This window comes from Macrobrachium rosenbergii, chromosome 48, assembly GCF_040412425.1.
Source record: "Macrobrachium rosenbergii isolate ZJJX-2024 chromosome 48, ASM4041242v1, whole genome shotgun sequence".
NCBI lineage: Eukaryota > Metazoa > Arthropoda > Malacostraca > Decapoda > Palaemonidae > Macrobrachium > Macrobrachium rosenbergii.
The window spans coordinates 61,557,978-61,574,272 of record NC_089788.1 but is presented as its reverse complement, the minus strand read 5'-3'; the positions used below and the strand labels follow the sequence as shown (position 1 = coordinate 61,574,272).

General features: G+C 41.8%; 1 long non-coding RNA gene across 1 annotated transcript in view; it reads right to left on the bottom strand.

Moving 5' to 3' along the window:
- Window positions 1-10,600, bottom strand: part of LOC136831459 (uncharacterized) — a 59,010-nt gene extending 48,410 nt beyond the window's left edge. Inside the window, exon 1 of the long non-coding RNA XR_010850888.1 lies at window positions 10,478-10,600. This is a non-coding gene — a long non-coding RNA (uncharacterized lncRNA). The remainder of the gene's footprint in view (window positions 1-10,477) is intronic.
- Between the last annotated feature and the right edge of the window lie 5,695 nt (window positions 10,601-16,295).

The following is a 16,295-nucleotide window of genomic DNA, read 5'->3' as shown; positions in this document are numbered from 1 at the left end:
CTGGGCACTAATCAGGGCATGGAGCTCGTAGATCCTAAGATGTTCAGAAAGTCTTACATCCAAACCCTGCCCACTTTCTCCATAGTATTTTCGAGGGCAACTGGCACAGGGGATTTGGTAAACACCAGGTGTTTTCTTAATACTATTATTATTATTATATTATTACACAATAACCTATTTCTAATTGTATTTTTAAATTTAAAGGCAATTTGAACATCCTTTTGATAACTATTTGCAAGATAACAGGTATCTTCCAATTTCAGATTATAAGCAATGGATAAATACTTACTATTTCTGACCATATTAGGATTACCTGTTGCACTCGTACCATGATATATTCATTTTGATTTGGAGATACCTCGTTCTATAATGTGAGCAGGATACTTCAAACCCTTAAAAACATTCAAGATATGTTGAAGCTCAAGTTCTAAAAACTCTACATCACAAATACGAAAGGCTCTAAGACACAGGTTGACAATAATATTCATTTTTATTCTTAACAAATGAAAAGAATAGAAATGAATGTACCCCTTAGCATTAGTACTCTTAGGAAACACGGACAATTTAAATCTATTACTTACATTATCTCTAATAACCAAAACATCCAAAAATGCAAGTTTATTGTCTTCCTCCAATTCAACAGTAAATTTAATAGATAGTACAATACTATTGGCAAGGTCAACCAACTGTTGCAGCCGTGTGTCGTCCCTTTTAAAAAGAATATAAATATCGTCAACAAATCTGACCCAGATCAATGACTTAAATGTGCAGATCATGTTCTAAAATACTTTTCTCCACAAACTCCATGCACAGATTGGACAGAGTAGGCGATAATTTTGAACCCACAAGACACACCAAATAATTGCTTATAACAAACATCATTAAAATAAAAATAATTAGATACGCACAGTCCACCTAATGCCAAAAAAGGCCCTAAAGGAATGAGAATGCATATATGTTCACCTAAAATTTTTTCTCTAAGGTTATCCAAAACATATTCCACAGGAACATTGGTGAATAAAGCTGTGACGTCTAAACTGACCATTCTGCAATTGGTGTCAAAATTTTTTCACTTACCCTCTCATTAAAGTCGTAAGAGTGGATCAAATGTGAGTCAGAGATTTTGCCAACAAAACCACCTTGAATCAATGCTGCCCATTCTGCTAAATTCCCTCTAGGGGGGTAGAGCTGTCAGTGCACCTCATGTGGTGCACTGTATGCACTACTTAAGATTCTTTGCAGCATGCCTTCGGCCCCTAGCTACATCCCCTTTCGTTCCTTTTACTGTACCTCCATTCATATTCTCTTTCTTCCATTTTACTTTCCACCCTCTCCTAACAACTGATTCATAGAGTAACTGCGAGGTTTTCCTCCTGTTACACCTTTCAAACCTTTTACAGTCAATTTCTGTTTCAGCACTGAATGACCTCATAGGTCCCAGTACTCGGCCTTTGACCTAAACTTTATATTCAATTAAATTCAATTCATTCTGCTAAATTGTCTTAAGGGGCATTGCAAGTCGCCACAATGGGTCTTACTGGACACCCAGGTTTGTGTATTTTTGGAATCCTGTAGAAATATGGAATGATGGGTTTTTGGATGAAATCTCCGATAAAACAGTGGCCTTCTGCTGTGGATCAGAAATAGATTTTGCTATTTTCCTTAGAGATCTACTGAAGCCTTGTTGAAGCTTAGTGACACATTATAAAACGAGCTATCTCCAAAGCAAAACGAAATATCACGGTCTGAGTGCAACAGGTAATCCTAACATGGTCAGAAAAAGTAAGTATTTATCCATTGCTTATAATCTGAAATTGGAAAATATCTGTTATCTTGCAAAAACTCATCAAAAGGATGTTCAAATTGCCTTTAAGTCTAAAATCACAATTTTTTAAGTAAATTATATCTTTCCTAACTATACAAACCTGAGGTCCTTTACATTAGGAATTACTTTCAGTGAAGCTGGAAACAGCCGTTGAACTTTTGAACAAGGTGGTTACGCAGTTAACTACCGTCCGGGAGGTGGGAGTCCCACCTGCCCGGATGTAAACATTCCAATCTGCCTTTCGGCCCAGGCGTCAGATTGAGGGGCGACATGAGGTGGGCATGACATGTAAACTATCTCAGGGTGTATAGTTAGGAAAAATACAATTTACTTTAAAAAAAATTGCGATTTGTTCTGACACAATACAGGTATACAAACCATTGGTCCTTTACATAAGGAAGACTAATTGGTTGGAGGGGGGAATCTGAGTGAGTCTCTATGAGTTGACTGGCGTTGGCCCCACCTTGTTTTCCCTTCCTGTTCAATAGAGCAAGGAAGGGAAAACTGCCTCTGACAAAATGATCGGGTTGTAAGAAACGTGAGATCAATTGTCAGACTTTGCATGAATGAGGAAACGTCAGTTCAAGCAAAGGAGGCTAGGAAGAACCTTGTAGTCGGTGACATTAAGGCAAATACAAGCATTGGGTTTGTCTTATTGTCATGATCTCCTTCCTCCCCTTGCTAGAGGAAGGAGAAGGTTTCCTTCCATGATCCTGAAAGGAAATAGAATGGAAGCTCTAGTTGAGTGCTTACCTGCATTGACTACCAGATCCAACACGTAATGGCATGTCTGCTCCCTGCCCATAACAAGAGAGCTGAGATGAAGAGAAGAGAGAGGGGTCAGTCACTCCACATTCACTCTCCCATCCACAACCATACATCTTAGGCAAGATGCAACCTGTCCTGTTAGAGGAGCCAGGTAAGCTACACAACTTGTTGAGCAGCCACCACATGACCCAAGGAAAAAGTGTCCAAGGACTTGTGGGCAATATCCCGAAGTAAAGGGAAGTGAAGGTGGTCTGTTGGGACCACACAGCTGCCTTCAAAACCTGTGGGACCGACAAGTTCTTCCGGAATGCAAGGGACAGACCAATGCTGTGTACTTCGTGAGCTCTCGGGCGGAGCGTACCGGTGTCATCTTCTCCAGCAGCAGAATACGCTCTCCTTACTGTCTCACGAAGCCAGAGAGACATTGTGCGTGTCTTTGGACACTTCTTTCTTGGTCGAATCCAGAGAGAAATCGTGTCTTTGGACACTTCTTTCTTGGTCGAGACAGCACCAACGAAGAGTCATCAACACTCAGGCCGAAGATGGCGAGTTCTCTTCAAGTAGCGCCACAGCACTCTAACAGGACACAGTAGCATCTTGTCTGGGTCATTACCAACAAAGTTCTCCAGAGATGGGATCGTGAAGGACTTGAACCGAGCGTCAGGGACCAATGGGATCTGAGTCTTCGCTACAGAGTCTGGGACAGAGTCAAGCGTAACCGATCCCCATCCCCTCGAGTGTTTAACATAAAAGGAAAGTCCGTGAAGTTTGCCAATTCTCTTTGCTGATGCCAGGGCAAGCAAGAAGATGGTCTTGAGGGTCAGATCCCTGTCTGACAACTCTTGTAAAGGCTCATATGGTGTGCGAGTCAGGCTCTTTGAATGAGAGTCACATCCCACGCAGGGGGCCTGAGGTCCCTGGGTGGGCAAGACCTCTCAAAGCTTCTCATAAGTAGAGATATCTGGTAGGATGAGGAGATATCTACCCCTTTCAGCTGCAAGACTAGGCTAAGTGCAGCCTGATAGTCTTTACTGCTGAAATGGTGAGAGGCTTCTCTTGGCAAAGAAAGACGAGGAAGTCCATGACCCGCTGAACAGTTGCTCCGACCGGAGAGATACCCCGTCCACGACACCAACAATAGAAGATGGACCACTTTCCTTGGTATACTGCTTGAGGATCGTCTGAGGTATCCAGCGATCTCCGTTGCTTGAGGCGATACCACTCGATGTGGGGTTGACACAGTAGGTTGGTGAGGAGAGCTAGCAGGTCAGAATACCAAACGGCCTGAGGCCATTTGGGAGCCACCACAATCATTCTGAGATTCGGGGTGATCATCACTTGGCTGATCACCCTGCGAATCAGACAGAACGGAGGAACGGCGTAGATGTAGAGATTGTCCCATGGATATTGGAATGCGCCCTCCACAGCGGCCCATGGGTCTGGCACGACTGAGCAGAAGACCTGAAGTTTTCTGTTGTACCATCACAGGTCGAACAACCTTTCCGCGACTTCCGGGTGAAGGGACCACTCTGTTCCGATCACCTGATTCTGGTGGCTGAGCTTGTCTGCCACTACATTCCTCTTGCCTGGAATGTACTGGCTGACAGCTCTACCAAATGAGCCAGCACCCATTCGTGCACCTGCATAGTCAACTGATGAAGCGGGAGGGACACTAGACCACACTGCTTGTTGACATATGCCATTACTGTCGTATTGTCGCTCATCAGTACCATCCATCACTCGATCCTGGAACTCTTGAAGAGCCAGGAAGACTGTCTTGAGCTCCAGGATGTTGATGTGAAGGTGCTTGTCGTCTCGGTGCCACACTCCCGAAGTCAGCAACTCCTCCAGGCGTGCGCCCCATCCCTTGGTCAATGCGTCTGAGAACAGAAGCATGTCCGGATGGGAAGTATGCAGTCATACTCCTACCAAAAGGTTCCTGTCGTCCATCCACCAGTCTACGTCCTCTCTCACCTCCTCAGAAAGAGGAATGAGAAAGGACTGGGGGTCTTGAGACTGAGACCAAAACTCCTTTAGTCTCCACTGCAGAGACCAAAGGTGAAGATACCCATGAGGGACCAGCTTCTCCAACGACGACAGGTGACCGATGATGACTTGCCACTGCCGAGCTGGCTGTTCCTGTCGAGACAGAAACAGCTGTGCTGCTTTCCAGAACTTGCTGATATGAGAGTCTGAGGGAAAGACTTTCAGTGCTACCAAACCTATCAGCATGCCCACATACTTTATCCTCTGCTTGGGGTTGAGATCCGACTTCTTGAGATTTACTACGATCCCAAGATCGTGGCGAAACTCGAGGAGCCGATCCCCGTCCTGTAGCAGCTCGCCAGGGCCAGCAATCTTCGAGATACCTCAACAGACACATCCCGTGCGAATGGGCCCAAGCTGACACTACAATGAACACGCTTGTGGACATCTGGGGAGCGGTCGAGAGCCTGAAACAGAGTGCCCTGAATTGGAAGACCGTCTCCCCGAGGATAATGTGGAGGTACTTGCAAGAGGACGGATGAATGGGTATTTGAAATAAGCATCCTTCAAGTCTACCATAAGCATGAAGTCGTTTTCCCTGATGGAGGCGAGCACGGATCGTGCCGTCTCCATTGTGAACCGAGTCTGGGGACCAAAACGGTTCAGGGGAGGGAGGTTTATGACAGGTCTCCAACTGCCCGTGGCTTTCTCTACGAGAATAATCCAGTGTAAAAGCCTGGGGACAGATCCGACACAACTTCTAAAGCACCCTTGCTCAGCATGGCTTGCACTTCTTGCATTAGTGTGATGTCCTTCGGAGGTCCAGGAATGTAGGTGCGGAGACGGACCAGTGTGATGGTGAGGGGTGGCTGAGACTCAAAGAGTAGTAGATATCCCTCCTGAAGGACATCCACTACCCAGATCCAGGTCTCTGCTCCGTATTGCTGCCATGTTGCCCAATGGCTCGATAGGCACCCCCCACCTTCGGCAGCAGTCAGGGGGAACGCTGCCCCTAGCGTTTCCCCTTCTTCCCTTTGCCCCCTTTACCAGAACGGAAGGAGGGCTGAAAGGGGCGCGAATACCCACCCTTTCTGGAGGAAGAAGGCTGGGTGTTCCGATGGGATCCCTTCGAAGTCTGGGACTTCTTTGGGGCCGAAGAAGTGCTAGCCTGGCCCAAAGGCTAGCGGAACGGTATAAGAGAGAATTTACACCTAGAATTGATAATGAAGATAATGATACAGGAATAAGAGATGAAAATAAGGAATATTTATCGGACATAGATATTAGTGAAGGTGATATTGTGCAGGCTATCAAAGAAATTAAAAATGGATCATCAACCGGACCAGGGCACGGTCCTCCCGATCTACTCTCCCCGCAAGAGGAAGAGCTTGGCAGACCCTTGGGATCCTCCCTGTACTATGTGGGCATACGATCTGGTCAATCCAAGAACCGAGCCAGGAACGTAAGCCTTTGTAGTTGAACTCTGGGGAGACGACTCAACAGAGTTCCTCCTGTCCGACTCACATGGAAGTCCAGGAAGTTGAGGGGACAGGCGAGGAGGATCAGGCATCCACGCTGGTCTTGCTGGCGGAACCAGCAGGAACAACGGGCCGAGAGCAGTCACAAACCCGCGATGATGATGGCAACTCAGGTCGAGGAGAATGCTTTTGCCTCGGCAAAGCCTTGTCCCAAGGAGAGCAGAGTGGTTCACTCAAGTTGAGCTAGGTGCTTGACTCCACCAAGCCAGGCTGGCCATGCGAACCTGGCCAGGGACTGGGCATAGTCGAATGCATGGCTGGCTGGCGAGAACTTGCGCTGTCCTCTAGACGGGCCCCAGTCTTCTTTGAGGCCGAAACCTAGCGAGAAGACTGAGCAGGGGACCTCTTCTCCGTCTTGCCAGGTGTTCAGGCTTGAGAGGCCGAAGCACCTTCCTGGGAACTTGCTTGGCACTTGTGGAAGTGCCAGCAGGAAGAGCCAAGACACCTGCATGTCCGGGCTCTTTCCCTCGTCCTGTGCCCTTGTCGGTATGGAGAGAGGTCTCTCCGATACCAGTCCAGGGTACCCAAGTCTCCTTAGAGACCCAGGTACTCAGCACAGCTCACGAACAAGTGTCTGACACAGTGCCAGCCTTAGAAGCAGACTTCTTTGGCATGGCAACTGGAGTGAAAACCGAGGTCTGTACACCCTTGGCTCCTGAGACGACTGACCTGGGGGTCAACTAATCGGTTCCCTGGCCCGCGGGCCAGGATGAGCTGACGAGAGATCCCACTGCCTTCCCTGTGGAAGGAGGCAGTCCCTTAGAAGTCTCAGGGCAAGACTTCTTGGGGGGGAGAGACAGCCTTCTTCTTCGGCCAACGAGCCTCAGAAGAAGAGGAAGAGGTAGCAGATGACGAGGACAATGAAGACGAGGACAATGAAGACGAAGACGATGAAGATGATGACACCTTCTGAGACCTCTCCTTCGACTTCTTCTTCATCATCTTCTTCAGGATGGCGGTCAGGTCCCCCAACCAGGAGGGAGCAGCAGAAGACGCAGGAGAAGCCAGGGGGGGCCAGAGAAGGAGGAGCAAACCGGGCAGCGGAGACGTCAACAATCGGACTAGCAACTACTGGGTAGGCAGAGCAGCACGGGAGCCAGGTAAGCCAGAAGCTGAGAAATGGGTGGTCGGTACGGGTGGAGCAGGAACAGGAGCCAGGCCTGGCCGAGAGTTAGGTAAGCCAGAAGCCGGGACCGGAGTGGGGAATGTGCGTAGGTCATCAACAGCACACAGGGATAGCAGGGCCAGGAAGCCAGGTGGCAGCAGCAAGGAATGGAGAGAGGCCGGCGCGGCTGATACCTGGGTACCCAAGTATGAGATGACAGTCACTGGTAACTTGGCAAATGATGTCATAGTGACAGTTGATGAGGTGGAAGTGGCCGCAGCGTGGGTAGTCACAGGAGCGCCAGACAGATGGGAAATCAGGCCCTCCAATGACAGAATGCCAGGAAGACCCAGGTAAAACCAGGTAGAGGAGAGGTCTGCAACCTACCTACCGAGTGAAGTCCCCACTGCCAAACCTGAAGACAAAGTCAGGTCAAAAGAGGGAGCCACTGCTCGCTCCGTAGGAAAAAATTCCCCCCCCGGAGCAAGGAGTGAAATCCAAAGAGGATGTCCTGATCGTCCCCTGTAGCCTTCCACAACCAACGAATTTGAGCTGTGCTCGACCCATTGGCGGTTCTCTCTGCCCACTGGTACAGACATGCAGTTTTCAATGAATTTACAGCCGACTGACAAAATATTATATTATATTCTTGTCCAGCAGGTAAAGTAACATAGGAAAATGTCAACTGCCATAGGCTAGCTCACTGCGGACAGCCGGCTTAGAATTACCCAAAATACAATTAGAAATAGGTTGGTGTGTAATAATAAAAATAGTATTAGGGAAACACCTGGTGTTTACAAAAACCTGTGCCAATTGCCCTCAAAAATACTATGGAGAAAGTGGGCAGGGTTTGGATGTAAGACTTTCTGATCATAGGGCCTACGAGCTCCATGCACCGAATAATGTCCTGGCTTCTCATTCGTTCATTCCAGGTCACAACATCAACTGGAATGATGCCTCTGTCATATTTAAGAGTGGAGATGCTGGTGTCTGTCGCTTAGTGGAAGGGGTCCCTATAAGAAAGGGGTGTGCTTTTGAAGGGAACAAAACCTTCACTGATGAAGAGCCAGCTGTCCAAGAGCTAGCTATGGCAGTTGACGTTTAGAACTTTACCTGCTGAACAAGAATTTAAAGTAATATTTTGTCGCTCGGCTGTAATTAAGCCGTAAATTATCTTAGAACTGGTGTGGTAAAACCCTTTTGAGAATAGCTAACAGTAAGGGAGACCTGTTGGAAATTTGGGTTTTTTTGGTGCGGTAAATAACTTGGGAAAAGATTTCGGTACCTTATTGTTGTATTTCCTGTTATATATGTCACTTGGAACACAAAAAACAAGCGTAAAAGAAGGGCGAATAAATGGATAGTGGGAGCTATTCCAAGGGCACTTTTCATTCATAAGTAGTAGTATTGATTCTAATCCTTAACATGCATGCGCTAGCTTTTGGTTCGCCAATCACCACTCAGTAGGCACTCACCAGTGGCCAATTGCTTGCCGGTTTTCTGCGCTTAGCGAGAGCTGCAAGAGACTGGCAATTGACGTTTTCCTATGTTATTTTACTTGCTGAACAAGAATTTAAAGTAATTACCTCTTGCCAGAACATACAAGCTTGCAGTAATCTTTAAAAATGCAGATAAGGTGCACAGTAATGTTTTGTTTCCCGTTTGTGAAAGCTTCGAATAGTCTGCAGTGGAGCTAGACTATGGCAATTGACGTTTTTCTGTTATTTTACTTGCTTTACAAGAGTTTAAGGTAATATTTGGCCGGTCGGCTGCTGCTAAACTGTAATTTAACCTTAAGCTGTGTGCGACCCACTGGCGGTTCTCTCTGCCCACTGGTACAGATGTGCAGTTTTCAAGGGTCAATAACATTTTAGTTACAGCCAACCGACAAAATATTTTACATTCTTGTTCAGCAGGTAAAATAACATAGGAAAACGTCACTTCCCATAGGCTACCTCAACGCGGACAGCCGGCTTAGAATTACCAATTTGAATTCACTAATTGGCCACTCTGTCGATGATTTTAAGATTCACGTTTCTGGTGACTGTGAGACCCCTGATGCTGCTCCCACCTCTCTTTTATCCCAGATGACTGAAGTTGCTATAGCTGAAAGTCATGGCAGAGATGGAGCGTCTGACGAGCTGGAATCACCCGTACGACCACTTTGCTCTTCCAACCGTCTCACCAACAGAAACAATTGAACCGGGGTTACCTGACCAACGCTGTTACAAGAATCTGCTTTATACCAGTTTCCTGTTGTTGTCTTAACGTTCCCTACACTGTTTTAACGCTTAGTAGCCTAGGACTGATGAGGGATAAGGAGTAGTATCTGAAAGTCTCTCCTTTCCATTTTCAACTTTTTACATATATAATTTTAACATCACTGCAGCTTAAGAGCTCTGCATATAAACTCCAATACCGAGTTGTGGTATTATAGTTGGAACAAACGCTATTTAATGCCCATTTCCCTCTTCCCCAACACCACAGTCAGACTCTTGGTAATCCATCTGTTTCCAGTGTCTTCTGGCTTGCTCAACTTGTAGGCTAACACTTAAAATTACTCGTAATTCTTTACAAAAGGTCCGCATCAATATTTGGTGTTTGTTTGATGTGTTGGGTTGTGCCCTTAAGGGGGGGTCGCATGGAGGGCAAAGCCCCCCCGCTAAGCCTAGGTAGGGGCACAGCGCCCTAGGTTAGGTTAGGTGGTTGTGTTAAGTTACTGTACATATTAAGGGGTTTTGTATTATTTTAGTAAGGTCAAACACCAAATATTGATGAGGACCTTTTGTAAAGAATTACCAAATTACTATGTTCTATGCTATACTTAAACATTTGTTTAAGAATATTAAAACAAAAATTTCCCTGAGAAAACAACTACCAGTCATAACTTGGCAGAGTTAGAGCCATTAATTTTCAACTCCCTAATTCTGAGGATTTCAAGTGTTAAGCAGCAGGGTAGCCTAACCTAAGATCGGCAAAGATTTATACTTGCACCTCTCTAACCGTATTTCTTAGACTAAAGCCAAAGTCCACTCTACATAAGATTTTCACTAGGCTATAGTGTTTCCTCAAGGTGCGCTACCTCAGTAGGACGCCTACAAACAGGATATGTAATTTGGTACCATTTCCCTGCAAGTTACATTTACACACTGCCTCAATATAACCAATATACAAAGAACCAACCTGAAACTACTTATATTCATCCCAAAAGAAGAATTGTTTCATACAACAAAATACCACGTGGCTAGTGATTACCTGGGGATCCATGAAGTGTAATTGCTAATAAGTAGTGTCTCGAACTATTTGAATAGCGATGATTTCTTGATCCTTTCGACAGGGTCTTTTTCCAGATATGAAAAATATAAACCGCGATAGCTTAGTCACATATAAGAAGGATGACTAGAATTACATCTAGAAATATTCCATTTTGCGGTTATATATTATAAGTTCTTCTTTAAAACATGAATATGCTGGATAAATAATCTATCAAGCGATGTACGATATTTTCGTATTTTTAAATTCTTTATCTTTGGAAATATGAGCCAACGCCGCTATTGACATCTATTGACACTTAAAGTAAATATATAATCTGCTGTAAATAAACCGTAAATAGCAACTGGTTAGCTTATTTTTCTCATCGAAGATTTAAGCTTGGATTTTCCGTGTCTCGAAAAATGTTTTCCAAAGTGATAAAAGACATATGTTAAAAAATTACTTTTATTTTCTTTTATCGTGAAGTTTGCTCAATGTTTACGTAAACATTCCTAGAATAAATAAAATCAAAACATTACCTAGCAACTATAATAATAATTCTCGCTTTTGGGATAAATACTCTGTCTAAGGTATATAATTTTTGTATATACAAATATTTTTAGTCATATAAGTAAAATATACAATAATTAATTACTACACACTAATGATTTATAGGTTGTAAACTAAGAGCAGTTTAATATTTAGTGCTATTTTAATATATATATATATATATATATATATATATATATATATATATATATATATATATATATATATATATATATATATATATATATGTATATACTACGTTACCTGAAGACAAATTTCATTTAATGTATTGAATGTCTGCAGTATTCTGAGTAGTCTTCATTACAGTTTACGTCAAGCTATTGTTCAACATAACAGAAATATATCTCTTACCCTCGCAACAGATAGAAAATTAACTTTCAGTTGTGGCATATGAGGCGATATTTCTTTTTTTACAAAATAACTTACACTGATGAATGATTAGGTTACCGGAAGACTAACATAAAAAAGAAAGTCGATACAAAACTGAAACAATTAAATTAATGTTGTGTCGTATCAAACAAGGTCCTTGTCATCTGTCATCGACGAGCCAGCAGTGGGTCCTGCCTGCTATTAGCCCGTGTGACATTGTCTGGGTAAAGGAAGCAGTCAGGTGACTTTTAAAAGGTGATGTACGCTTAAAGTAAAACACGATGCACTCTGAAATATTGTTAAAAAGGCAATAAAAGTTAAAAAAATTATTTGTTGTATGAAAGACGAAACAATTTAGATATTAGTGAAAAATTTTACATTTTTGTCAGGTCGTCATGTAAAACATGTTATAGACATTTCAAAATTAAAAACGGCCAAAAATGAAGCACAACACTTGAAACGTTATACAAAATATGAGGCCAACTTGGATTGAATGGTAATTGATACTTCTGAAAAAGGCATACGATTAAAATCTATGAGGATTTAACGAATCAGAACTAGATAGTTTTCAAGCAGTAACTAGCAACTTCTTGTGAATAAGTAAGGTATAAAGTATGAGTTCAAGTACCGAGTGAATATTTTTTCTTTTGTTCAATGTGTAGCCTAATATGGATTATAAAATTAATAATGGCTCACTATGTATTAAGAATGGATTGTGAAAGTTACGGAACTTGGAGAATTCTATATAAAATTATGACTGGTGATACATTAAAACTACATCGAACACTCCAGTGAACATAATTTGCAGCTCCAATAATTCAGAATAAGATGCTTTGTATTAACTAAAAAAAAAAAAAAAATAGCGCATTTATATCTTTTAACGGTTTAATTTCAGTGTTTATCTTTGTCCTTTTTTTCCCAACACAAAATAATTTGCTCTCCCCTGTCAGCTGGTAAGTCTCTCAAAATAACTATTGTCTTTCTTGTGTCAAAATAAATCTTAATTTTTTTCTCGATAAGAACTAACAATTATATAAATGTTTTTTTGTATTTTTATTTTTAATTGTATGTAAAACAAGTCATTTCTGGAAATTTCTGGTATGCAACTTCTGGCAACACAAACACAGCAGCCAGATTACTGAACACAATAAACACAAAGGTTTCTTAAAATATACAAAGTTCAGTGAGGAGCTGCATGGACCATTCACAAATTAAACGATGAAATGAGACAAAGCAGTGTTTCAACACACAGACACTTGTCTAAATACATGCATTCATACATATGGCTAGTAAATTAAGCAACTTGAGTCTGGTATCTTAGGATACTGTGAAGTGTAATGAACTGTTGGTGTATTTATTTATCTTTTAATTTTGATGAGCAAAAGTAGGCCTTTGCCTTTTCAGACACTTAATAAACCATAGAGAAGCTGAGATTAACCCACCAATCCCCCCTCAAGAAAAAAAAGCAACGTCATACAACAAACAGCAAAATGTTTAAACAATTCTACCCTCTCAAAAATCCCTAATACTTAACGTTTCCAAAATGTCATTGGTGTCATCTACCCCTATTTATATTGCAGCCATTACCCATCTTAATGGTGAGGGTTGAGATACACAGTATGAATCTTAAAGAAACTACAAAATCAGAGAGGAAACTCTTTTCTGGAGTGTCAGTAAGTTTTATTGCTTCCAGAGCAACTTGGTACGATCGTCAATGCAATGTCATCGTGATCTTGAGGGCAAACAATGTGAAATTACATATAGTGCATGGACTCAGAACCATTTCAAGATTAACCACTAAAACAGTCAATGCATCATACACAAATATTACACATGATTAACAGTTATTGTAGACTTTCTATGAAAACATTTTGAATCTGAAGATTGAGACTTTCAATTTATTAAACTTTTAATGTTTTTTTTTTTTGTTTATCAAAGCAGCAAATATTGTGCAGGTGTGATCACAAACTGCTATGATTCATGCCTACAGTGTATCTTGGATGTAGCCATCCAGAGACTGGAAATAATTAAGAACGCACCCACGGAATATATTATGGCACGTAAGAGGAGAGGAGTAATTAGTCAGGAAAGTATTATATTTGGAATTATGACACAGGCTACTGCGGAGGAAAAAAAAAGAGAAAGGCATGGATGAAGACCTAGGCTAGATGGAAATTGGGCAGAAAGTGCCCAGCACAGAAGAATGCGCAGAGAATTCATTCCACATTTAATTCTGTAAAGGGGAAATCTGCCTGACATTATTAGGGCTGATAATGATAATACATGTTTTTGTCATGATGCAATCTTCCATTCTCAAATGACAGTTGGCAAGATCCCAAATTGAATTTACCTTCAACTCAGAATTTTTTGTTTTACATTTCATTTAAGTCTTTTCTACCTGATATCAACATCTTGGTCAACAATTTGCATGAAGGTAAAGGTGGACAAATTACAGAATAAGAATACAGCTCGATCGGATTGAAGATCCCAGAGACTATGATTTACCAAAGTATTCTGTTCAAAGCAAGTGAACAACAGCAAAAGTAAAATGGGTGGACAGTGTGTCATCTTCCTTCTTTTTGAAGACTGGAAGAACCTGGTGGTTTTAATTAATCTCCATATTGGTCTTCTGTGTCAATTCACCTGTATGTCTTTCTTGTGCACCTTTCTCAGCATTACATATGCACAAACATACCCTGGCCTCCGAGGAAGCAAGCCGGCTCAAAGTCCGGATAACTAGGGAGGGTTGGAGTCAGGAAGGACATCCGTCCGCAAAACGAGCCAAAAACTAATTATGAAATGAGCTGTTCAAGATAGAAACAGTTGGCTGAGGCTGGTTAAAACCAGCGACTTCGACTAGGGACTAAGCTGAAAAGAAGAAAAAGAAGAAAAAAAGAAGAGGAGGCAGGGGCGTCATTTGGGGGGGTCTGGGGGGCAACTGCCCCCAACCTCAAATTGCCCCCCCTCACACCCCCAGCCCCAAGAAGTAACAGCAGCGGGTTTTCCATTATTCCTACCGAAATTCAAACGTGTCACCACATTGTTATATCTATCTATCTACCTGTCTGTCTTTCTGTCTGTCTATCTATTTATCTGTCTATCTATATTTCTCTATCACACACAATGTTTGTTTGTCTGCCTATTTTGCTGAAATACCTTGCTCATGTGGCTTCAAAAAGCACATAAAATAGCTCAAAATAAAAAAATCCCAGCTGGTTAGGCTCGCTTCGCTCGCCAAACCATCTTTGCCGCCCCCCCCCCCCCACCAACAAAAATCTGAATTGACGCCCCTGAGAGGAGGACATGAACCTAAACATAGTTTTGTAAGAAGTTGACCGTGTATTTGTCTTTATGTGATTTAGAATTTTTATTGTCTATATGCAACCCGAAAAGTTTTTACTTTTCCGATAAAGTTGCCAAGGGGTAAAGATTTCTTTATCCATGAATTCAGAAGTGAGAGCATTTCTGAAAGCTTGCCTTACATACTTTGCAAACTTTCAAGTACTTTAAATGTTATCGAGGCATGAGTCAAAGGAAATTAAATACTTGGCAACCAGATATAAAAGTAGCGCCTCGTATCTTGAAGTGCAAGGGTGCTTTAATAATAGTTCCCTCCACCTTACACTTTCTTTGAGGATATAATGATACTTGAGGAATTTTAAAGGTAAATACCCAAAAAAACATCGACTTATAGAGACTGTAAGATAATAATTTTAGATTACATTACAATTTTTTACTTTTTCGACGTGGTTATCGAACATGTGAAGTGTTCTCAGCTCCCAAGGTTAAGAGCATTAACAGTTGGCTTGGTCTGAATCGAATACGAAGTTATTTACATTCAACTGTTGTAAAACTCGTCCCTTCCCTTCCCAAGCTTTGATAATCCACGATCTCTTCTTTTTATTCTAGTCAAATCCTTTTGAGGGCGAGCTGTGCATAGGCCTTCCACACATTTCTTTTCTGTTTAAATCTATAAATTTTTCAGTGCCTATAATATACAGATTAATTAAAAATTATTGCTCAGTATTGATAACTGAGGTGGAAATCCAACAAAATATATATATATATATATATATATATATATATATATATATATATATATATATATATATACACACACACACACACACACACACACACACACACATATATATATATATATATATATATATATATATATATATATATATATATATATATATATATATATAGAGAGAGAGAGAGAGAGAGAGAGAGAGAGAGATGGAATTAGCGAGAGCCAAGTGTTCAGTTATGGTGTATGGTATTTTAAATCTTGAAAGAATAGTAAAAATCCAACCTCTCTTAGTTACGTAACGGACGACCGTGAGCAGTACCTATCCATTTATATACACTTACAGCTCCTCATTTATAATTTAATAATTTATCTAATATACATTTACACTTCTAAAATAAAACTATACTTCAAGTACGCCAGTTCTATAACCACTTATTTGACCCATGTATGACACCAGGGACTTTCTGCCCACGGCCCAAATAGCACCATGACCTGCCTCAGTGTAGATCGCCAAAAGATTCTAGTACACCAAAGTAATTATGTATCTACTTCCTGTAGCAACAGACCTTATCAGCCCCGTGCCTTAGGTTAACATATTTCACGGTCACACGTACCTCGATGAACTTATCGAATAAGAAATCAGGTGGTGCTTCTCCCATGGGGATTTCACTCTCACTACACGATTTCAGAGATAGTAGTAGTGACTCTTACCTAACAAGATTGAAATCCACCCCACACAAAAAAAAGAAAGCGCACTCTTGAATTTTTATAAGGGAACCAACAAATTTCATAAGTCAAAATTAAATTAGTTAAAAAAAGAACAGTTGATTCATTTCAGCCTACCAG